This window comes from Lissotriton helveticus, chromosome 2_1 (assembly GCF_964261635.1).
Source record: "Lissotriton helveticus chromosome 2_1, aLisHel1.1, whole genome shotgun sequence".
Lineage (NCBI taxonomy): Eukaryota > Metazoa > Chordata > Amphibia > Caudata > Salamandridae > Lissotriton > Lissotriton helveticus.
This window is the reverse complement of record NC_136059.1, coordinates 1,004,017,237-1,004,038,534: the sequence shown is the minus strand read 5'-3', so window position 1 is coordinate 1,004,038,534 and position 21,298 is coordinate 1,004,017,237.

The following is a 21,298-nucleotide window of genomic DNA, read 5'->3' as shown; positions in this document are numbered from 1 at the left end:
AGAAATACCTCTTTTTTCCCTTCACTATAACATTTATGTGTATAAGGTAATTTCCAGGTTGACTCGATGTATTCTTTACCCAACCTTTCATACAGGCCTGCTGGTATATACTTTTGGCAATATTGAAACTGAAAAGTTGTTATCGGAATTGTAATTGTGCCATGTATTATCCATTCAATGACAGGTCGTTCAGACATTGTCAATGGCAATTTTTCTAGTTTATCAATGCTCAGAATCGTATAATCTGCTCCTTTTTGTGCCAAAGAGATTTGTCTATCAGTAAGGTTAAAGATAGAAAATAACGACGTTTTGTTGATTAGATGCCATGGCGCGTGACCTGAACGCAGATTTTGCAACGTCCAGCCTAACTGTACAATAGAACGTAATTGGGACTTGCCATGTTGTAACATTAGCATATCCTGTTCTTTTATATCAATAGCAGATAATACAATGCTGTCCAGTGAATAAATTCTGGAGGACAGAATCCTTAACCTATTGTCCACTACAGACAGTGATTTTTCCAAATTAATACTATCAATTTCTCGTATTTTTTCAGCAGTTTCAATTTGCATTACTTTCCAAGCCTCGTTGTAAGCAGCGTATATACCGGCGTATATGAAACGTTTTTGAGGTCCCAATATGAAATCTCGCAAGTCAGCACCTTCTTTAACCCCTTCGATGCTCATGACAGAACGGTTCCGTCATGAGCGTCGGTTGAGCTGTGCTCATGACGGAACCGTTCCGTCATGAGCCCGTTGGCTCATTAGAACCTTCAGCACAGCGCAAAAATTCGCGCCGCGCTGAAGGTGTTAAGTAAAGTTAAGTGTTGCTTAATTTCAGGCAGTGTGGATCTCTGTAGCCAGTTGAGGCATAGTTTCCTTACACTGTATGTTATAATTATCCCTGGATGTTGTCTCTGGGAATATCTTGGGTCTGGCCTGTTCGGTTTGAACCCCTGTCTTTTATTCAGGAATCTATCTTGACAGTTATTAGTGTCTGTGGGCCAGATCAACCATTTTCTCCAATCAGGATTTGTTCTGTTTTGGTGTAAAATATGGGATACGTCTATCTCCACATCTGTAGTGCTATTACTATCAGGCATTGGTTTTGGAATAGACGGTTTGTTTAAGTCTTTTATCTTGGCTAGGCCAAGACACGTTGTTTGTTGAATGGTGTCATTCAGGAACATTATTTGTTCTGGGATCATGCAGGCTCTAAATAATGATTCTAGACCTTGTACCTGCCAATCTTTTGTACCCCAAATGGTTTTTGTTTCAATGTTGTTTTTCCAAAATTCAAAACCAAATGTAGACATTTTTTCATAAAATTGTGCGGAATATATCAATTTAGTGTTTGTCAACATGTGTTTCATTTCTGTCTTATTTAACAGTTTAAAATAAAACGTTTCTGGATCAGTGATGTTCAACCCTGAGAAGTATTGGAATTTTTCATAAAATGTTTTCGAACTGCCCTTTGGCGGTGTGGGACAATGTTCCCATTGATTATAAGTAAAAACATTTCTAGGATTAGCAGATTTATGCAAATAGTGATGCCCATAATGGTTAAAACAATACATTTCTTCATAGTTTGATGAGCCTTCTAAATAATCATGTTCTGTAAATTTTGCTGACATTCCTAAATCTGACATCATATTATTAATATTTTCAAAGTCCCAATCATCAGAGAAAGTACTTAATGAAACCTTGAACTGATGTAGATATTTCAAGATTTCAACCGGGCCATAGATTTCATAATCAGTAGCGTCCCATGCTACACCACCAGGTATAGGAATGGCTGTGATGTTCACTGATGATAGTTCTCTTTTTTCGATGTGAGAAGATCCGTGAGGCTTTAGGACCAAGTTGATGTTCTAACTTGCTGTGTCCATTGTACTATATTTTCCCTCAATGAATTTTCCCAAAATTAAAACAAAGATGAGCCATAGTAGGAGGAAAAGTACACCTAGCACAATCCATAATTCAATCCATGGTGAAATCAGATATGTTTCTTTGAGTTGATGAAAAAGTTCAGTCATTTTTTCTTTGAAAGTTTTAGTTGCTGGTGTTTCTTCATGTTCACTTGGATCATCAGAAAAGTCATCGAAATTGATGAAGTAGCCAGATGCAGTTCTGTCACTTGTTGGAATTTCTTCCAGATTTTTGTTTATCTTAGGATATGTATGTTCAGATGCTACATCATTGTAGACAGGTGTTTCTTGACGAACTGTTGCAATTTGTGTTTCAAGAGGCACAAGTTCCATGGCTTTGTTGCATAGTCCTTTTTTATTCATTGCAGGTTTATCAAATGTGATTAGTCTCTCAGTTTGAACCTCTTGGATTGTAGCAAGGTTTGGTCTTCTGCTACTTCTTGGGAGTCCACTGGGCCTACTACTTATTATTGGCCACATGATTGTGGTTTTACCAGGTCGATTGATACAACTCTGTTCTCCTTTTTACCAGCAAGGGGCGGTAGTACTACTGATCTTGTTCCGCTGACAGCTAAGACAGGTACTGCTTTTCTGTAAGAAGGCCCAAATTTCTTCTTCACCGCGATATTTTCTCTGAACAGATCCACAATCTTTGGAATCCAGAAAGGTCTTGCTCGGACAGGTGGTTTTTCTTCAGTGGCCGTTGGCTTTAGCTTTATGTTACTTAGACTTCTTCTTGTTTCATTCAAGTCCTGTAGAACAGCCAAACGATCTTTGATATCAAAGGTTTTTTGTTCCACCACTGAAGTCTGACTATCGAGGTCATGAATGATCATTCTAGTACCAAACAAAAGTTTGTACGGAGTGACACCTCCTAGAGAATTTCTTGGCAGATTATTACGACTACTTTGGACACTTGTTAGATGTTTGACCCACCCGTCACCCGAACCTAATACCCTCGCTGTTATAGATTGCTTTATGTCATGTTTTTTTCTTTCCACTACCGCATTTCCCTCGGGATGACTAGAGTACCGCAATGCAATGCCCATGCTGGCCATGGCCTCCTTGTAAGCTCGAGAGCTAAACGCAGGACCCTGGTCAGAATGTAGCATGCCAATTGCGTATGTGCCGATAAAGACTCGCAAATCCTTAATAACAGTTCTGGCGCCAGCCGAGCGCTGGGACCTCATTTAAATGAATCTCGTCTTAATAATTATGGGATCGCCTTTTTTCCGTCTGGATGTTTGCGTATAGATAGCCTAATGCTTTATAATAGAGGCGTCCGAGCTGGTGTCTGGTCCGGTTCACAACTGCGATCTCTGTTGCAGTCCTGACAATTCATTGCAAAGTTATAAATTTGCACGCTCATCCCCGGCCACCAGTATTGCGATTGTAATTCAATCAGAGATTTCAAGATCTCTTGGTGCCTCAGACCCATTCCCATGTGTGCTTCCTGAACCAAGTAAGCTCTCAGGTTCGTGTTTGGAATTACTCTATCCCCCACTCCAGGGATTCGAGCAAACGGAACAGAGTTTGCATCAATTATGTATATATTTCCGAGTGGATAGTTTAGAGGTAACGCCGCATAGTTGCCTTCCATTGAGGCTTTTACTGCTAGTAGCGTTTCTCCATCTATTTGGTTTTTAGAACGCTTTTTTGTAGCTACGGAAGCCGGTTTGACCGCTGCCGCTGTGGCTCTGTTAGCCAATGAATTCCCCGCAACGTGAACGCCATCACGTTGATGACTCAGTGTATGTATCACGTGAGTCTTTTGTAGTTCTTTCTGCAAAAGAACTACTTGTTCCCAAAGTTTTTTATGCTTTATTGTGGCACCTGTCTCATCTTTGTAACCGTTTTTGATCCAGGTCTGCATGTCATTATTGTAAGACTGGACGCAGTAATGTGAATCGCACACTATTAGTGTGGGGAATTCGCGATCGGCATTTTCAAGCGCCATCTTTAAAGATCTTATTTCAGCTCGCTGAGCTGTACAGTATCTGAGTAATTCAGTTTTAGTGACCATCGGTCTGAATTTAACTAAGCGCCAGCGACCTTTAACAATTGCGCATGCTGCATTGTAAACGTATTTATCCACAACGTAGTGTTGTGCAAATCTGTCCGTGTAGATTACACAGGTGTGTTGTTCGAGAGGCAGAATTTCGATTGACAGAGGACATTCATGTTCGTGTTCCAGTTCTTCTAGTCTTTTCATTTTCGGATCAATTCACGTCTGTTGCAGCAAGAAAATTTTCCCATTGTATCCATTTTGGATCTAAAGCTTTAGCATTCGGAATGCTTGGTCTTGTTACTGCCTCAAGGGCTGATACTGCTGTTAAAACAGATATGCTCTTGCCTTGGGCTAGGGCTCTTTCTTTTGCTACAGCAGTTTGAACCGCAGTCAGAATTTTTTCAGTAGAACTGAATTTCATTTCAGCTTGTGTGTACAAGTGGGATTTATAAGCTATTGGTACCTTTTCTCCCTCATTAGAGGTCAGGTACGTGAATCTGCATCTTCCTGGGATGACTCGGATTACAAGGTTGCGTTCATTTGTGCGTGTTTGCAGTTTTTTTTTAGTTAAAATATCTGTTTGTATTGATCTTAACATTTTTGTGTGTTTCTGAGTCAAATTGATTGGTTTGAAATCAGGTTTTATTAATTCATAGAGAGGTTTAACCCTCTCTGCATAGTTTAGAATGTAAGTTCTTCCGAAATTCAGGAAACCTAGAATTGATTGTAAGTTGTTCAGCGTTTTTGGAGCTTGGAGTACCGCACACTTCTCTAAAAAGTTGTCTGCTAGGTTTTTGCCTTCACTTGTTAACTCATATCCCAAAATTAGGACAGTGAGGTGGGCAATTCGTGACTTCTTAAAGTTGAATTTGTACCCTTCAGTTGCGAACCCAAGTATAATGGTGTTCACTCTTTTCAAGTGTGTCTCAGGGTCATCGTCTGTAAGATAGATGTCATCGACATAGGATAATGCCTCATCATCATACATTTGTAGTAACTCAGTTACCCTGGCTGAAAATAATCCTGGGCTGTTCTTGAATCCCTGTGGGAGTCGGCAAAATTGTTTTTTGGGCCCCCATACAGGAGAAAGTGGTCAAATACCTGCTTTCTGGTGCTATGTTTTGTCAAAAGAAACCATTTGAGATATGTAATATCGTTTTATATTTTTTGCGCACGGTGTTATTCATTAGTGCTGCACTGTGTGAGTTTTGTACTGCAAATGTTTTGCAGCAGGAGTTTAGGTGTCTGTAGTCCAAAACTAGACAATATGAATCGTCTGGCTTGGAGACAGGAAACAAAGGATTGTTCATTTATGAGGTGCATGTTTCAATCACCCCCTGATATTCAAGTTGATCTAAGATCTCCCTGACTTGTTTTTTAGCTTCTTGCTTAACAGGATACTGCCTTTGTGCAGTAGGTTGATTTTTTAACAGAATTTTATGGTGAGGAGAATCCTCATCCCATCCTACATGATTTTTATATAATGCAGGGGCTTGGGCCACTGCCCATTTTCTAGCATATGTGTATTTTTTATGAATTGGAATGTGATTTGAGAAGGCAGGCATAATCATTTCTTCGCCATGTGGGCACTCCCTGAAAAACTCTGGTGGCCAGTCTTTTTCTGCTAGCAGGTTATCATAGCCTTTAGATAGGTTATCCCAAAAGAGACCTCCTATTTTCCTAGTTTTGTCCCCCTCTATACGTGATGTTATTTCATATAATTTATGGGGCACACTAACTCTGGTGTCTGCAGTTTCTACCTAAATGTATTCATTCGTATCCACTGTCTCCAGAAGATTCATCAGGATCTTGCGAGCTATGGTCACTTCTGCTGCGCTGTCTAGCATTGTCTTGGCCCATTCTCTGTTTTTCAGTTGTGTCCTCAGAATCCTCCGCATGTTTTATTTTAATACTGGCTACCTTCTTTTTTGGAAATTGTGATTTTTTACTTTGATGAGCAGGTTCCTAGTCTTTGGACTTGACGCGCTCTTCTTTATGTTCTGACCATACTCTTCTTTCCGATTTCTGTGAGGAAGTCTGAAAAGATCGAGAGGGACGAGTATCATTATCTTGATATCTGTCAGGTTTTCTTAATTTAACCCTATCTCTAAGGTTGTATCTTTTTTTAGAGGGCTCCCGTTGTGGAGACCTGCCACCCCGTTCTGGAGATCTATTTCTCCGTTGGGGAGACCTTCCTCTGGACTGGAATTGTTTTTCTCTGGGAGTAGTTTGTTTATTACCCTCCCACCTCTTTTTTGGAGTAATGAGATTATTCTTAATAAACGTTTTTTCAGGATTTTCAGTTAGTTCTGGATTTAGTGGTTTCCCACCCAAACTATCTCTACCTAATTCTTCATAGGATTTTTCAATTATTCTGGCAAGTTCAAAAGGTTGTTCTGCTATATCTGTTTCTTAAAATTTCTGGCGGATCGCCACAGATGCTGCTTCTCCTTTAATGTTGGCTAATAGTATAGCCGAGACCTGCTTAAAGTCTTTCAGTAATTTCATACCTAGATTTAAAGCAGGCTCTGGACCATATTCATTTTGAATCTGTCTTAGTACGTCTGGTATAACCGCCATAGACGGAACACCATGTGTTTTTGTGTATATTGAAGCAAAGACTGTGCCCCAAGTGTCACAGTCCTCCACATGTGGTGCGATCCCCATTGGAAGGCAGATAGTCAGAATTCTGTGTTTCTCATTAGGTGTAGTATCAGGAAATACTGCCTCTATCTGAGTAATTTTTTGAGCTAACCAGAATGGAATTTGTTCCCGTTTTGCGGGTAATTTGCCAATGACTGATTGTATAGTCTGTGGTGTAATTTTATTTCTGTTCCCCTGTTGAGGTATTTGCTGTGGAATTCTTATTGTTGGTTGGACTGTTAAAGTCCGCATGACATATTGGACCAATTGTCTATGTATTTTAATTAGTTGTTTTAGCTGAACTAAGAGTTCTCCGCTTGACATTTTTTCAATGTCAGGATGCGGTATATAGCTGGCTAGAACCGGACATCTGGCTCCTGTTCTACCTAGTGGACCGAGCCTGGTGAAGTGATTTTGATGTTTTAGGGCGCCATTAAACCAGAGCTGATGCTCTTGGTATGTTAGTGGAATTTCAACGTCCTCGAAAGGAACGTATTCCGTTCGAGAGTTCTCTATTTGTAGTAGTGGAACTCGCGTGTCACAGCATGTGCTGGTGGAAAATGTATCCAGGAATAGAATACCTCTGTCTGCCGATATTCATGGGCCTCTACCACAAATATGACTGTACCATCTCTTGATGATACTCCATTATTTATAAGTTTGTAATTAACTGGGATGAGTATAGCCTCCGGGTCATCTTCCTGGAGACTTGTGTCTTCCGCTAAAAGTTGAGCTGCTAATTTAGCTCTCTCCCTTTCGTCTTCACTTTCCGACATTTTTCTGACAGAAATTTTGCAGAGCAAGTTCCAAGGAAACAAAGATTAGGTGCACAATATTTTGGAACACTGTATCCTTCAACGTTGACTAAACCAAAAACTAATACATAGGATTCTCATCCTACTAAGTTTCGGCGGATATTAACCTTTCACCCACTCCAGACGTCTATTGGAGTATTTACGGGAGAAAGGGATCTGTGTGAAAAAGCACGACTGAGTTACTCTAGCATCTAGCGTTAAATTATCGCCTTACCAAACGTTGGGCACCATGTAGTGTAGTTCCTATATTCCCAATAGGCTCTGCGCATTGGAATAACATAAACAATAGTTTAGACGTAGGACTGAGGTCGACTAGGTCTCTACTGAATATGTTAGACTTAATTATGAATGCCAGCTAGCTCAGGGGTCACTAGAAACTTTCTCGAGTGAACAGGAACGAGTTAACTTTCCTGAATAGACAAGAAGGGATTGGTTTCTGACAACCGCATAAACATGACAACTTTTCTCCCTCCAGAATAAGGAGTATATCTCCAGAGTCGCGGAAACAATAGATAACTATTTCACTCAGTCAATTGTGCATACTAGGTTTCACCAGAAGCGCAGAGAAATAGAGAGACGGGCGTTTTCAATAAAAGTGGTTATTTATTGAACAGTCTTCTTTCTCATGCAAGAGAAGTGAGTTGCCACAATTGCAATACTTGTTATAAAGTAAAGTGCGTACAGTAAAAGGAGTATTATGAAATAATACTGTAGAAGCATGGTACAGTTTCTAAGCCATACCGTGTTTAAAATAGATAAAATATATACATATATAAAACCATGACTAAACGTACTCAACTGGTGCTTCTAAGATACGCCTAGCCCGGTGTACCTAACTTAAGCCTAGTACGTGGGAAGGAGTAAATGAGCTGCAGTTTAAGTTAAGATAGTTTTGCCAAGAATCTGAATCAAGAATTCTCTAAGGATCTAATCAGCTCCGTACCTTGGTTAGAGAATGAAGGAGGTCTTGTATCTCGTTCTCAGGACTCGATCTCCCAGTAACCCGCAAGGGTGACTGGAAACACTGGAGCTGGACTTCTCGGCAGGAGAAAAGACAGCGTCTCTCTCATTCCGTCAATGGGAGGGTCGGCTTCCTTCGGCACGTGCTACAGCAGGGCGTCGGGCAAGTAGATAGCTGATCTGCTCCAAAACCACCGAGTGTTTGCTAGGGCAGCTATTGGTATATTTATACCTGGAAGGTGCCGAGTTTGACGTAAGGTTGGACATAAGACATCACTAAGAACTTACAGTTCTTTCAGGACTCCAGGAGTTCTTGGACAAATGAAAACAAAAGCAGGGGGGATTTCCCGGGCTGCTCGAGGCTTGGTTTGTTTAAAGAACGCGTTGTACTTTCTAGGAGTCTATGGGAGTAGCCTTGCCGTATTTGGACTGCATGGGCTATGACTAAATATGGATATGATTCTTATGCCTTTATAAGGATATGATATGTTATAACCACATAAGGGCATAAATCGGGAATATCTAAATAGGGTCCTAGATACTTTCACAACAGACTGAATGAGCACACCACCTCTCTACGCTGTTCGCCATGCACCTTATTATCAAGCATTGTTTGGCAGATCACACCACTGACTTGTGAAGTATGTCAAATAAATTGTGCACACATAAAATTGACATTCGTGTATTTCCCACAAATATATACATTCTATACACAAGAGCAGCATAACTGCTACCATCTACACATGCTGCTTGTTGGTTCATAAACTAATACACCATATTCGTCACTGGCACTCATTTACTTGGACCTCTTATGCCCCACAGAACCTTTTAACAAAAAGGACCTCAGACCATTCAAATATGGCACCCGTGCAGGCTAATGTGCAAGGGACCCCTTACTTCTTACAGAAGAATGGCGCCCACGCATGTGCAGACTCTTTGCAATACGATTGCTGAGTCACCGAGCCACCAGCACATGATCCGGAAGCAAGCGGCAGCCTAACACGCCCACTCACTGGTCTCCGGACCACTACAAAAACACAGCAGTACAGCGATGGCATGAGGTCAGGTAGGTGATCAGGCCTCGCATACCTATGAGATACCGTAAGTATGGAATTGCTCTGCCAAAATGAATGTACAGCAGACATGCAGTATGCCCACACTTGCTTTTCTTTTCTATGTTGCCTTACCTAATGTTACAACTCCTCAGAACAGGTCTCAAGGATACACACTACCTCATCTTATGGGGTACTTTTCCCTTTCTATCTAGATAAGTGCGACTATAATGCTTGAACCTATACAGTGACCTGAGGTTTGCCATCAATGGTGATACCTAGAATAGACTATGTTTATGTACACTAGAACTTACCTACCAACCTTGGAAGCCATGTACTGATTTTCTATCACTACTATATGTTCTTTTAAGAATTGATACTATGCCCTGAGCACAAATACATGTTTGTTCATCTAGTAATGTCACTATATGTCCATAGCCCACAATAATTTCATTTACTGGACATCAACAATAGCTTATCTTATACCACATGCACCTGGCTCACCAATGGAAACCCAGGCTCACGTTGGCTTTGCTTTTAAGGTACACCCTCAATATAAGGTATATATACATCGACTATACTTATCTTCTCTCCCCTTTTTTTGTTGCTCCAGAATACTGTACTTATTTCCATTGGCACTAGATTAACGAATATAGGCCACTCATTATTCTTTTCACACACTGCACCCTTTTCTGGTCCTGAAGAAGCGCTTGGGATCTCCTACTGAGACCAATAGGCAGCGCAAAACATGTTGACCACTAAACATGTCCATTAGGTGCATGCTACATTTCTGTAGCTACTGAGGGCCATTAGCTCCCTCTAATTAGCACACCCTTCTGTTTTTTTACTGATGGCAGATGGACATTCTCTTTAATAAATTGTTTAGCCACTCCTCCAGTCATCTTTTAGACTTCACATTAGTACTTCACTACCACTCACCTCCACACAGTCATACGGCTTTATCCTGAAAAGGTCTCTGACAAAGTGACCCTTCTGGGGACACTTTGTCGCATTGCAGCACTGGCCCTACGAGGAGCGCTGCCCAGTGATGAAGCATGAGATCTTCGGGGTGTTTGAGGGCACCAAGATCAGGACAAACTGTCCCCACGAACCACAGCATTAGATCGACCATCCCTTCTTTCTTAGGAACAGTGACTCCTGTGGGATTTAGTCATTACATTCAGGAGCACAAGTCCCCGGACCTTTATTTAGCTCCTCGTCCTCCCTCCCCATTATTTAGTGCCTGAATTTTGGTGCACAATCAACAAAAAGCTTGCTAATATTCCCCTGCATTTTAAGACAATTGTAGGTGGTTATTTTAATCTTCCTATAGAACCCATCTTAGATAGTCACTCCACATTCTGTTAATGACCCCAAGGGCACATAAATATTTATAAATGTCTGTACATCTCACAAATTAGTGGATGTTTGGAAACTACACAATCCACAGGGTTGTGACTTTACGTTCTACTCTCCGCCCCATTTGAGCTTTTCCCACATTGACTATCTTCTTGTGGATGCCTCAGTTCTGCAAGGACCATTTCAGAGCTTCTAGACACTTGGATGTGTATTTTGGACACTTTGCACCCTCAAGAGGAACTTCAGGAAGAAGTTCCAGAAGTTTGGAGCAACTTTTGGAAAAAGCTCTATAAGTGGATGGAACCGACGTTGACAGTCAAACCGACTACCTTCAACTGCAACCCAGTCTGGATTTCAGGTTCAACCCCCTGAAAGCCCTGGAGATCCAGACTTCCAGGATTTGTACAGGGGCCTCGCTGAGAAGCAATCCAATGATGTTGCATCCAAATCGGTAAGCATGGGCGTAAAATCCGTTCCGCTCGTGGAATTTGCGAATTTTTGACAAATTCGCGTTCCGCGAATCGCGCACATTTTTCAAAAAATTCGCAATTTCCAAGCTTGCAGGTTTTTTTGCTTGGTCGCGAGACTTTTTGTCCATGAGCACGCAAAAACAGACGCGAACACGCAATTGCACAACGCGAGCATGCAACTAGCCCATGTACGACCGCATGTGTAACCTCGCGGTTGCCGCTCTGAAAACACGCAAAAAGCCCCACGAACAGGCCCAAAAAAATATCGCAAATTCGCGGATTTTGCATACAGCGAATTCGCTTTCACGCGAATTCGCGTACCGTGAATTCACAAATTTCGCCCATACTTACAAATTGGCCTGCAGGAGGGGACTGCATGACGTTGAGATGAAATCCTCCAGAAACGGAGGCATCCCGCTTAGTGTATCCAAGCAAGGCTTCAATGTTGTCAGCCTCAAACTTCGACTTTGTTCCGGGCAGGCACAACTAGATGTCCCACATTGACAATATATGTATTAAGCACTATAAAGGGTTTAATCTTTAGAAAATCCTATCTTTGGTTCCTTATATTGGATTTTTGTTATTTTGATGTCATGTTAAAGATTAAAATACTTCCTATGTTTATAAATTTGTGTGGAATTTGTATTGTCTGTTGTGTCTTACTCATTTCATGTACTAGTGTTTTTAAATGCTTTACATGCCTGTCCCTTGATTCAAGCCTGCTTGTTTGCAGCAACCTTTTGAGAATTAAGCCTGGGGCTAATGTATTGAGACCGTGACTGGACCTTGACTGGACCTTAAATTGCGTTGGTGGCTTTATTGCTAGTGGTAGGTGCATTCTTACCCCTCCTAAAATCTACCTTCCAAAATGGGGTTAAAGGAAGTTGTCACTTCGGTATATCAATTCACTTTACCTTTTGAGGGAAAGAGCACTGGCCCTAGAGTCCGGTTAGCAGGCCCAAGTGCACTTTCAGTTCTATTACCACAGCATCAAGACCAACAAGTAGGGGGTAATCATCCAAAAACGACACTATGCAGTCTGATTTCCCCCAGACAAAAGGTGATGAGCACTAACCTCCCTATTGGTAGTTCTCATCATCTAAGTGGAAGAACCTGGAAAAGGCCATCTGCATTGGCATGGTCAGTCCCTGGTCTGTGTGCCACTACAAAATATATTCCCTGTTGGGAAATGGACAACCTCAACAGTTTTGGTTTCTGTCCTCTCATCTTTATTAACCACCTGAGAGGCTTGTGGTCAGTTTGAACCTTGAAGTGAGTCCCAAGCAGGTAGGGCCTCAGCTTCTTCAGGGACCAAACCACAGCAAAGGCTTACCTACCAATGGCACTCCAACTCTGCTCTCTAGGGAGGTTTTGCTTGCTGATATAGGCTACTGGCTGATCCTGACCCTCATCGTTGGTTTGTGACAACGCTGCCACGTTGAGTAGCATCTGTTTGAACAATGAACTGTTTCCCAATGTCTGATGGTTTTAAAACAGGTCCTGAGCACATGACTGCTTTCAGGGTGTCAAAGACATTTTTACAACCTGTGGTACAAATGAGCTTCTTTGGCTGCTTCATAGAGGTGAGCTCAGTGAGAGGGGCCTCAATGGTACCATACCCCTTCACAAACCTCCTATAATGTCCAGTCAGATCAAGGAATGGTCTGACCTGAGACTGGGTCTTGGGAGGCTCCCATTCCAGATCCAGAATCGTCTGGATGTTGGGTTGGAGAGGTCTCACTTTACCTCCACCAACAAGGTGGCCCAAGTAGACCTGGCTGTTGCAGAGGCTTCAAAACCTCTCTGAGGTGGACCAGATGATGCTCCCCAGGTAGCGCTAAAGACAGCGACATAGTCTAGATATGCTGCTCTAAAGTCATCCAGAGCTGACAGAACTTGATTATCCAACCTTTGAAAAGTGACGGGTGTATTCTTTAGTGCAAAAAGCATCACTTTAAAGTGAAAGTGTCCCTCTGGAGTGGAGAATGCAGATAACTCCTTGGCTTCCTGGGTCAAACCAATCAGCCAGTACCCTGATGTAAAATCAAAGGTTCTTAGAAATGTGGCTGCCCATAGCTTATCAATAAGCTCATCTGCTCTTTGTATCAGTCTTTGTCACTGCATTCATGTTTCCCACCATTTGAGTAAGGTTTGCGGATCAGTACTGTGAGAAGGTTCTCTCTGGGAGACAAGTCACTTACATATCAGAGGCAGTGTGGCTTTTGAGGCTCACTGCCCTGATGTGTAATTCATTAGCCATCCTTGGAGGGCAGAGGTGTGACCTTGTTCCTGCCCTGGACTTTTGGTTCTGCCCTCTGGGATTGATAGCACTTCCCAGCAGGATGGCAGTCTTCTGTCTTAGCATCAACCACCATGGAAAGCACACCAAAGCACAGGGAGAATGAGGCATATTTTGATGAATAAAGATGAGTTTTTTTTACTTCGACTGAGGCAGCTTGGGGGCAACCTCTAAGAATGCCACCCAGGTACATGCCAGATCACCCTTGACATGAGGATCATGTCAAGGATGAAAAAGCACGGCATTTGATACCAAACACTATGGAATTTGGTGGTGCCACAATGAAGCTGCCAAACCCATGGTTACAAGCTAGCCAGTCCATGTTAACCTATGTACGCCATTCCCTTACAGTGATCTTTAATGGAAAGATCCCTGTAGGGACGTGTATGCTTGCACACACATGTCTACACCATTAATATAATGCACCCATGACTCCTGGGCTACAGGAGTCCAACCTTAGTGGTGGCTTACTTATATAAGGTAGTGAGGTGACCCTGCCTCAAATGGTGTGTGCAGGGTTGATCTCGAGTAGGGAAGCTGCTCGTGCAGGTTTTGACGGTAGACCTGCAGCCCTTACTTTTACTTAGGGGGGTAGAAATAGTGCTGCAGCCCTGGTGACCCAATTAACACCCTTGCCCTGGGTAACACTGATACCATATACTAGGATTTTAAAATGGGGGGATAAAGCATCTTGCCAATTGGGTGTATAAATTCATATTACCTTTTGAGGGAAAGAGCACTGACACTGGGACCTGGTTTGCAGGTCCTAGTGCACTTTTAGCTCTCTCACCACAGCAAACAGGGAAAAAGTGGGGGGCCACCACCCCATAAGGGTACTTTCCTACACTAACTAACTAGAAACCCACACTAATATAAAAGACGTGAGCACATGCTTGTAACTTTGTGGTAGATCTGGTCACTCTGGTCCAATAAGAAGACATCTTCTGCTCTTCAACAGACATCAACAGACATCACAAAACATTTGTATTACTGGGAATCCCAGGAAAGACTTTTGCAGTGTTTATTCTATCATTTATTCAATGTTTCCTTGAGTAAAACGGAACTTTACTAAAGACAGGGACATTTGCTTGCAGTTTTCTAGTTAAGTAATGGCATTCATATTTCTTATATGCCATTGTTAAAAGTGCGATTCTGTATTCAGAATTGTATGAACATGGAATAGATAGGAAGTTCAAACTTGGTTTATCGAGAATATGCTTAGTAAAGGAAAATATTTTATAAACTCGATGCATTCTGCAGTCAAGATAAAATCTATGCATGTCACATTTAAGGTCAAGCTATCAAATACTTTTGTGCATGGTTCAGCATTTTCTAAAAGATTCTATTTACTAAAAGGAGAAATCTCACTGAGGCCTACCTGTGCAAATTAATGCCTGGTGCATTTTGCACATTTCAACTACATACTATTTTAAAAAGTGTTTTACATGTTAATAACTAAAGCAATGTTATTATTCTTGTTACTTAATTGTTATGCTGATTTTTCTACGCCAACAATTACCCTGTCTGATGGTTATCTTAACCTTCTCACTAAAGTCATTTCACATGTGAGTTCATCCAGAGAGCACTTTCATAAGCTTTTGAGTCTCGCCTTTTCCTTTTTTGACCTCTGTATTTAAGTGATTTCATGTAAACATCATTCATGAGGAGATTTACTCCCAAATCTTTTTCAAATCTCTACTTTAGTTATTTTCTCTTTTTTACGCAGAAAATATCAATAGCTCATGAATTATGTCTACAGAAACAGCAAGCAAATCCCTATTATTATTACTGCCATTGAAATAGGTTTTACAATGTCTACTCCTGCCATTGTAAACCAATTTACAATAGACCACACTCCCTTTCCAAAATTTTAAAAAACACTAGTAGTTTCCAACTCTTCTAATTCAGGTTTCAAGTCTGAAATGTTCCTTGCAAAATCTTCACTCTCCTTACTCTCATCAGGAATGTATGAATAGCAATAGGTTAATGTAAGCATCTTGCAGACTTCCCCTTTTCTGTGAGTAAGATGTCTAATACAAGACCATCCTGTAAGGGCCATGGATCAAATAGCAATTAATTCAGTGTTACTACTGGGCAAAGTTCCTTAAGTACTTGTTGCCATGTTATAGACAACTGTTGACAGGTTTCTAATCTTCTTGCCATTTATTATGATGCCTACATGTGTAATGACTGCATCAAATATGTCTCCTACTAATTCTGCTCCTGTTTTAGTACTACACTTATGTCTGTATGATGATGTCCTTGAAATGCATCTAAGCACTGCACATGGTACATTTTAGAAATTGATACCTAAATAGCAGATTCGCTTCCAGTCAGCAAGAAATACGTATTCTGCCCACAAATAAAATATACACAAAGAATGTCAGATACTTCTCCTAGTAAAGTTTGCGGTATTCCCCTGATAATTCAAACATGCATTCACAGCTACTGATCCCTACATGTTTAGTCCTTTTGGGTGTTCTTCTTCTGTAATCAGAAATGCTCCCTTTGTGTTGACTGTCTACTCTTTATTTTGGGTAAATCATCTTCTTTCTAAATTCATCTTCTTCTTTCTTCCAAAACTTTTTCAAAACATCACTGTTCTTATCTTTTGTACATGTTATGTTCATTTATCTTTCTCCTAAAGCCATTATGTAAGTTATTGCTAAAGTTTTCAGCAAGCAGGTGAAATTATTTTTGTAAGCCATAACACTATCTATAGGTCTATAGGGAAAGACGTAATACTAAGCAGTATCAATTTCTTTAGCTTGCGTGTGTAAATTCATAGGGCCCGATTTACAGAATGAACTTAAGACTAAATTCTAAACGTACTCCTATTTGGTATTCACAGAATGCACTTACTACTTTTGGGATTCACAAAGTGAATTCCGGCCCGGAGGCGGAGCTTGTGGCTTGGAGGCAGAGCTTCCGGCTCAGAGGTGGGGATTTAGCCATGGCTGAAAGCTCCGCCTCCGGGCCGCAATTTCCGGCCCGAGTACGGACGTAAAGTTAGTAGTCTTAAATCTATTCTGTGAATACCGAAAGTAGTAAGTTCATTCTGTGAATCCCGAAAGTAGTAAGTTCACTATGTGAATCCAGAAAGCAGTAAGTGCATTCTGTGAAAACCAAATATGAGTAAGTTTAGGATTTAGTCTTAAGTTCATTCTGTGAATCAGGCCCATACTCTCCTCTATCAAAGGTAATCTTGAAAGAATTAGATCATAGTTAGAATAGAAATACTCAAATTGTTCTCACCTCTACCCAAGTAAAAGCAAAATACTACAAGAAATAGCATATGATAAAGGTGTGTAATAATAAGTGACGTCTTGTGATGCAGATGTGGTCAAATGGATGCATATACGAGCAGTCTTTTGTATCTATAGCTTGAGTGTATTCTTGTACTAATGTAGAATAAACGTTAGTGGAAATATCATCTCTCTCGTAGCTAACAATGGAAGCTCTTAACTAGTCTACATAATTAACATATGCATGTGGCTCAGTTGTATTACTTGTTCTATGTTCTACTTCTGGGGTTAAATAAAATCCTACTAATACTATAGTCATAATTATTATTGTTATAAGAAAATTTACGCAGTATATATTTACAGTTATTTCTTAAAGCTAAACATTTCTCCCAAATCAGGCTAGGTATATTAAAGTACAGTAGTTCAGTAGTGCAGCAGAATTTCATTAGAAGTTTTCCAAAACAACTTACTATTAGCTATTCAGATTTCTAATTAGACAATCCTTAACCCTTCTCTGTGTACTTCTATATTATTATCCATACTCTTCTACTGCAGACTCGGGCCTTTGGTTGATCTACTGTAAAATAGAAAAATTCAATAATATAGGTATACCAGTACAGTTTTTTCACTAATTAGTTATTTTTTCCGTTCAGCTTTTGATAGTTCTTAATTATTTATTTCAGCTGCCCCCATATTTTCTCAAATCTTAAGCATCAGGGTGGTTCATACAACTCAGATCTCACGCCTCACAAATCATCATATGCGACGCTCAGTACTTGGTCAGTATACTAAGTCCATGTAGGTGCTGAATACCTTCGACAAGGCACTCTTGCTTTCTTTGATCTTCTGAGAGATTATTTGTTTTGCTCTATACCACTTTCAACTCTAGACTTAGTTTCTTCAGGTATTCTATCAACTGAGGTACCCCTTCCCCTTCTCAGTCTTTTGTGTTCATAGGATTGTGGCCATCCAGCTCTGCGGGTGACTCTCCTTATTCCATTGCTTGTCCCGGATCTTCCAGTAGTACTGATGGATTATCATTAATGCCTCCATTTTGATAAACAGTCTCTGTTTATATTTCGTTAGAGACTTTGATGCCACTTTGTGTAACTTCGGACACAAATCTGTTTTTCAACTTGTAAACCATAACCCCCTCTCTCCTTCTTGCTACTAGTCTAGGTGGTCTCTTAAGCGGTGGTGCAGTCACCAATGCTCTTCCCTCAGGATCAAAGACCACAATTGCTTCTTCTGGGTTTCTCACTTTCTTGGTGTGAGAAGCATGAATCCAATTTAGAATTCCAGTACATTTAACAGCATTATTGGTCACAAGTATAATCTGGAAGGAGCCTTTCCATCTTGGTTCCAAGCATGTCTTCCGAACATGCTTTTTGATTATGACCCAATTGCCTGGATTGAGTTTGTGGCACTGTTCTTGGTTCGGATCTCTTATTGCATCTGTAACCTGATAAAGGACAGAATGGCCGACATCAACCAAGCCTTTACAGTAATCGAGTATCATATCATCTGTGATGTTCAAAATTGCATTTGCAGGTACAGTAGGCACTCTCATTGCCCTGCCCATCAAAGTCTCGTGGGGCGATAAGCCAATCTTTCTATCTGGGATACTTTGGATACTTCTCAATATCAAAGATAATGCATCTCATTATTTCAGTGATTTTGAGGCACAATCTTTTGATACTTTTGATTTAAGAGTAACATTGACTCCTTCAACGATCTCAGAATCTTCAAATATGTAACCACAATGAAATCTTTGCTCAATCTGCAATGCTGTGCAAATCATCTAAAGAACCTCATTATTGAAATGGGTCCCACAATCTGATTCAAAGGAACCAGCATTCCATATAGTAGAATCAATTCTCGCCATAACAGCTTGCACCCATCTTCAGAAGACACACACTATGACTAGCATATAGCTTGTCCCATTGTAAGCAGACATCTCAATAAAATCCATCTGCTTTCTGTTAAAAGGACCACCTGATCCCACTATGTGACTAAGTGAAACGTGTGCTTTCTTTCCTGCATACATTTTTTGAATAATTACAAACTTCTTCTGCCTGCATTCTAAATCTGGGACTGAACTAAAGCTGTTGTAAAAGCTTAATCATAGCATCCCTTCCTAAATGTGTATATCCATGATAGTATGGTACCATTGGAAACACCAACTATCTGTCAAAATGGGTCTCCCATCTGCTGACATCCAAATGTCATTGGAATTTTTCTCATAACCTGCTTTAACACAACTATTTTGCACTTTTTCCTAAACATTTTCTTGTACACTTTTCAATTAGTTCCAAGTATCAGTCAATTTCATCAATAAAGTTAAAGATGCTCCAAAAGGCAGGGAGCATCTCTGAAATCTGATCTGAATTGCTTGGTTACTCTAACGTACTGAATGGGATTGTTGTGTGGGGCACCTTTTACTTTGTCTTAATTTGTATAGTCCTGTTAGGACCATACCTTGGGAGTGGGTGCTTTAACTGTGTGCACAATACCAGGTATGTGGCGCCTATTGACATATTGGGGATAATAGGATAGGTACGATTTCTCCAGTTGGGTCCCACTGTCGTACTTAGGTTGGACAACTTCATATTTCTCCATAACCTTAGGAGATGGTGTACTAGTTCTCGTATTCCTCACTAGTTCCTCTCTTGGCCATTGTACAACATTGATGCACTCAGCCCATAAATCAGTTGGTACTACAATATCAAAAACATATCCAAGTCAGTCCATAGCACTTTAGAAATCTTAATAAACCATTCTAGCTGTGAGTACCACTGCACTGGCTTGTCCCTTAATTTTGGAAAATTATTCATAAATGCTGCAAGATGGCCTCTGCTCCTTGGCACATGTACATGCATCCCTCCTGCTGTTTCCCTTAAGGGATAGGCTGTAGGCTTTCCCTCATTTTCCAAATGTTTTCTCCCTGTTACTCCAGCTTCCCAATTTTCTGCTTGTATTTCTTTGCCCATTTAATTATCAATTTTTAAGTCATACCCCATCTGCGAATGCATTTTACAAGCTTCAGAATATGCAAACGCATTCCTGTTGCACACATATTTTCAATTGATACATCATCTAATTGGACCCTGTACCTTTTGGCAAATGTTTAAATATACAATTTCATATTTCCAGGCTAATTCTGTCAATTTATCATGTATTTAGCAAAGAAATGGGACTACATAGCCCCAAAGCCAATTGCACAGCATTATGCCGCAACTTTTGCGTGCATGTATTTTCAACGCTTTCATCAATTATTTAATTTTCCACTCTTAATCATATTTTTTATCCATGCTTAAATATATTCATAGTCTTGTAAATCCATGATCCATGGTACGGTGTAAGGCCAATTTTCTAATTTCTAGTATTCAGATCGCGCCCATCCGGGCTACTTTAAAAAGAATACGATGAGTGCCAGAAGTCCGTCACAAGCAAAGATTTATTATAAGTTAAAAACCCAATGCATTTCGGGCTGTTCCATGCCCTTCCTCAGGGGTCTCTGTAAACAATCATAATACAATAAATAATTAGCACTTCGTTTTAAAGAAAAATATAGTGCAACATGTTTCACAATAATCACGTGTATAAATGAAAACAAGCTCATTTGATACTGCATTTCAATCCTTCTTCCTATGTGTTCCTCTAATACATTACATCAATCTCCTCATCTCCAGTTGTAAACCAACATGCACCCCCCCCTTGTATCTCTACCGCTTAACCTCTACAAGTCAACCGAGTGTAACACCAGTCTTCAGATCCTATTTGTATTCCCAATCCCATTCGTCTTATCCTCCTACGGAACCTACTTGCTAACATTTTAACTAGTTTCAAAATGCATATCATATTTACCGTTACTGCTCGTAAAAAACACAAAGTTTCACTCTTATACTGTACATTGGATGTTTAAATGCAAGCATTTCTTTCTCTTAATCAGCGTACCTCTTTGCTTGCCTGTCGTCACCTTACATTCCCACTTAGTGCCTCCAACGGTAAATCTTTCAGTTCCCGCCCACTCTCTTAAATGTCTTTCGCCCCTAACTCTCCTTCCCGATTGGCTAGGAGAAGGAGAGTTAGGGGCGAAAGACATTTAAGAGAGTGGGCGGGAACTGAAAGATTTACCGTTGGAGGCACTAAGTGGCAATGTAAGGTGACGACAGGCAAGCAAAGAGGTACGCTGATTAAGAGAAAGAAATGCTTGCATTTAAACATCCAATGTACAGTATAAGAGTGAAACTTTGTGTTTTTTATGAGCAGTAACGGTAAATATGATATGCATTTTGAAACTAGTTAAAATGTTAGCAAGTAGGTTCCGTAGGAGGATAAGACGAATGGAATTGGGAATACAAATAGGATCTGAAGACTGGTGTTACACTCGGTTGACTTGTAGAGGTTAAGCGGTAGAGATACAAGGGCGGGTGCATGTTGGTTTACAACTGGAGATGAGGAGATTGATGTAATGTATTAGAGGAACACATAGGAAGAAGGATTGAAATGCAGTATCA